This window comes from Mastomys coucha, unplaced genomic scaffold (genome assembly GCF_008632895.1).
Source record: "Mastomys coucha isolate ucsf_1 unplaced genomic scaffold, UCSF_Mcou_1 pScaffold3, whole genome shotgun sequence".
NCBI classification, from domain to species: Eukaryota; Metazoa; Chordata; class Mammalia; order Rodentia; family Muridae; genus Mastomys; species Mastomys coucha.
In genome coordinates, this window is record NW_022196909.1 from 20,540,821 (window position 1) to 20,545,718 (window position 4,898).

A 4,898-nucleotide genomic window follows, 5' to 3' on the forward strand; every position below is an offset into this window, starting at 1 on the left:
GAGAGAGAGAGAGAGAGAGAGAGAGAGAAAGAGAGAGAGAGATTTTATACACAAATAGTTAACTAACTTTCTGAGAAATAAATCAAATAAAGTAACCCTATCTACAAGAGATATTTGTAAGTAAAATACTTAAAAGTAAACTTAGGGATGGAAGTGAAAGTCCTTTGTAATAAACATTACAAAGAAATGAACAAATAAATTGAAGAATACACAAACACTTAAAAGAATTCCTGATGTTCAGGTAATTTTGGTATAATGTCCACACTACCCAAAATGATTTAGAGACTTTGTGCCATATCACACACACACACACACACACACACACACACACACACACACACCATTAGTGGTCTGGGAATATAATCAAGGATAAATCATTTGCTCTGTGAGATTATGAGTCTGCCAAATGATAGAAAATCTTTGCCCATTATTCAGCTGACTAATGATTACTATCTAGACTATATGAGAAACCTTATGACAGAAGCTCGCAAATATAACAATTTAAAAATGGACAAGTGGGCTGCATAGACCGTTCCCAAGACAAAAACTAGAAATGGTCAACAAGCACACAGGGAAAGAACTCAATGTCACTACCTATCATTAAGGTCACAAAAAGACTCTCTCCAGTCAGAATCATAAAAAATAAAAAGAAAAAACAAAGCAAATAAACAAATATGGAATATGCTACTGAGAGGGCAAGAAATGTGGACCTTTGAACCACGACACTGCTGATGAGAGTGCAAATGAGTGAACAGTACGATGGATCCTCAGAAAACTAAAAATAGGGCTATGCTCTAATACAGCTGCCACCCTTCCAAATAAAGGAAGGAAAGCAGCATACCAAAATAGGTACCTGAATCCCTGCTTATTGCGTCACTAGGCCCAATGGCCACTACTGAAGAGCCTAGACACAGATGAGTGGCTAAAGAAAATATCAAACACAAACACACGTGCATATACATGCACACGCGCACACACACCCGCACACACATCATTTTGCCATAATAGACAATGAAAGCCTCTCATTTGAAACAACATGGATGGAACTGAAAGACACTGTGCTAAATGAAAACTCTGAATGGTAAGACCAGGGATGTAGCTTAGTGGGTAGAGTTCTTGTCTATTAGGCACCAAGTCCTCGTTGGATCCCTAATACTACATATACCAACCACAGTGGCACATGCTTGTAATCCCTCGCTTGGAAGATGAGAGGCAGGAGAGTCAGAAGTTCCACATCATCCTCGGGTACATGTCAAGTTTGAGGCCAGCCTAGGCTATACAAGAGAATTTTTTTAAAAATTCAGGCAGAGAAAGACAAAAACCACATGTAAGTTCTCAAAGTAGAACAGAATACAACTACTACTTGAGTCTAGGAAGATGGGGGATGGGGGAGAAAAGTTGAAAGTTTGGTATTACATAACTTCTAGTGTTTAGTAACATAGGAGGTAACTATTGTTCATATCCTATTACATATTTATGATGAACTAAAAAGAGAGAGATCAAAGGCTCTAAATGTATAAAACAGAAAAAGAAAGAGAAGTTTTAATTACATTGCACACGGCATACATGTGTTGAAATATCAGGATAAATGTGTACAATTATCATATAATCACAGGAAAATTGAAATGTTTGAAGTCTTTCTAGAAGTTTTTGCATAACTTTGTTTGCTTGCTTGCTTGCTTGCTTGCTTGTTTTGAGACAGAGTCTTGCTATATAGCTTTGGTTGTCCTAGAACTCCCTCTGCTGATGAAGCTAGTCTCAAACTCACAGAGATCACCTAAAGTTATGCAGCACCACGCTCAGCTTGCATAGCTTTTGATAATAGAAATACTACAAATTAAATAAATCTAAATAATGCTTTAATTCCAATATATAGTTTAAAATTGTGCACATTCATATCATTGTCAAATATAAGAATTACACATGCTTGATGATTTAATTGAAAATGTCATTCTGATCCTCAACAGAAATAAATAAATAAAAATAAATAAAATAACTCCAGGGGATCAAGGGGTGGCTCAGCAGTTTAAATCCAAAGGATCCGGGTTTGGTTCCCAGCACTGACAGGTTAGCTCAGAATCCCATTCCAGGGGATCTGATGCCCTCTTCTGGCTTCTGTAGATACAAGGCATGCATATGGTATACAGATGTACATGAAGCAAAAACTCTCACACACAAAATTTTAAAAATAATAAAAATAATTGCTCAGATTTAGCAGCACTAAGCAGATCAATGTTGAAGCCAACCTCTCTCTAGACTTTCATTTCTAGTCTGTGATTCATAAAGACACAGTGAGGCTTACAGAAAATCATGAGGGAAAACCCTGCAGCACGGGGCCTAGAACAGCAAATACTCCTAACTTCTTGCCACACCACTCTACCTCACTTTAGATGCATTTTATCATAAACACTGCTTTGAAAGAGAGAGCAACAACAATGGTAAGTTGTGTAGGGGAGGATCTGAGAGGAGTTGAGAAAACATAATCAAAATAGATGGCATAAAGAATTTGTAAAAATGTTTTAATTTTAAAAAAGGAACAAACACTTCTTACATTGTAAATTTCTTTCTTTTTCATCCCAAATGCATTTTAATTTGGTCTGTTACATTTCTGTCTTTAAGCTCTACGGCATGTGGTCAAAATACTAAGGTAAGTTGTTTATTGCTAAGTAAGCACATGGATATTGCTAAGTAAGCACATGGAATCGTTAGAGCAACACAGCCATCCAGTATAACTCAGCCTCCCTGCTTCTCTATTCAAAACTCCAACAGCTCCATAGATATGTTAGGATGAAAAGCATAATAAAAAAAATACCCACTTAAAGACATTTCAAGTACGGTTGATGTGCTGCCAAGAGTAGCTCTGAATTGCAGATTGGGGAAGAACAAAGCATTTGTTTTACTTTTAGACTTCTATTAAATTGAGAATTTCATTTGTACCGCTTAAAGGAATAGATGTTCATGGGAATTACAAGTCCCAGTTCCCTCCTCCAAACTCGGACACCAAAAAAAAACCTCTGGCTCTACTTCTATCCTTGCCCTCTAGTGAAGCAAATCTGGTACCACACATGTACTCAAGATTACTTGTATGCTTAGTGAAGCCATTTATTTAACACTTCCCTCCTGATGTAGGACAAGAAGGAAAGAAAGAGAGAAAGAAAGAAAGAGAGAGAGAAAGGAAGGAAGGAAGAAAGGAAGGAAGGAAGGAAGGAAGGAAGGGAGGGAGGGAGGGAGGGAGGGAGGGAGGAAGGAAGGAAGGAAGAGAGAGAGAGAGAGAGAAAGGAAAGAAGGAAGGAAGGAAGGAAGGAAGGAAGGAAGGAAGGAAGGAAAGAAGGAAGGAAGGAAGGAAGGAAGAAAATAAATACCTCAGCTCTACAGACATTGGATTCCAAAAAGCAAAGAGTTTGGTGAGAAATCTGAGTCCGGTGATTTTTTACAATAACAAAAAGACATGGTCCTGTTCTTCAAGCTTCCGTGAGGATTACTATATAATTGGAGCACCACAGTTTATCTTTTAAGGGTAACTTGTACTGACCTCCAAACACAACTGGTATATTGAAAAATAGAACTGCTGGTATATAGAACTTGAGATATTCTTCGAAAGGCTATTGAGAATGATTTACGTTTGATTTTCTCTTCTTTTAATGATTTGTGCACCAGCTACAAACATCCTTGGGTACCACACTCTGAAAGCAATGTGAGATGAGTCACATGCAGTCGTTAGGACTTGTAGCTGTCAATCTCACCCATGTTTGGAGACCAAAGTAATCCTCTTATTCCACTGTACAGTCAGAATTCATTCAGTTTTCAGAATTAGTCATCCAATCTACTTTAAACTTTATAATAACCATGTACATATCTGGAATGACTCAAATTTCAATAGAAAAAAATGGAGCCACATTCAATTCACTGGCCTTCCTCAGCCATCCCTTAACAATGCACCACAAACATTCATGAAATCAATGCCAACTTGTCATGTGAAAAGCTCTCTGTGAAACCCTTGTAAAGCTAACAAAAGGAACTTTCCTCCTCGGAAAATTACATTAGCAACATCTCTATCATTGCAGCCAAGACACTGTACCCGAGATTCACAACCTTGCAATCTGTGTACAAAGAAGGCCAACATCATTGCTGAGGTCGTTTCTAGATTCGTTAGAAAAAATTTTTCTCCCCAACACCATGCTGAATCCTATTTCCTTTTTAGAAAACTGAACCTCTGCCTCCGATACAGCAAGTTTGGATCTGCAGGTCATCCTGGAGCTTCTTTAGGGACATCATGCTTCAAGGCAATTCTGAAAAGACGTTGCCAGATTTCCTGAGCTATTTTTTTAAACAGCTGAAATTGATCAAATTGCCCAGGCAAAACGTGGAAACAGAGACACACAACTGATTTGGCTCCAAAGGCACTGGTTGAAATAAGCAGGGGATTGTATTAAACTGTGATCAGATTAAGTGGGGATGACGGTGCCCACACTAAACTTTTTAATTGGATTCTAGAGTCACTCTTACACATAGTGCATGACCTTCTTTGTATTCTGGCAGAGTTGCTGCCTAGCCACCAGTAAGTCCTGGCAGCAGAGAGACGTGATTTATATTTCACATTCAGGCTCCTACGGAGTCCAGCAGAAAGAGATGATAAGGAGGACTCTGTACTGAGAAGCTCAAATACAAAGACAAGCTGCTCGAAAATTAGGCTAAGGCACCATTGGAAATAAAACAGTCTTATACAAATGAGTCAATTCATGTTTTCTCCATTGTCATTCCCCCTAACTCTGCTTTTATAAACAGTGCCTTTTTCCTAAAACCCCTCTTTCTCCACCACTTTGAAGGTTCCCTCTAACACTCTGTGGAGTAGACGGTAACACAAGAGGAGGACAATGCTTGAGAACAAAGTATGCTGT

At 38.4% G+C, this 4,898-nt stretch overlaps 1 protein-coding gene across 4 annotated transcripts in view; it reads right to left on the reverse strand.

The window, feature by feature from the left end:
- The window catches only part of Sim1 (SIM bHLH transcription factor 1), an 88,424-nt gene that overhangs the window by 47,793 nt on the left and 35,733 nt on the right, over positions 1–4,898 (reverse strand). The window lies entirely within an intron of this gene.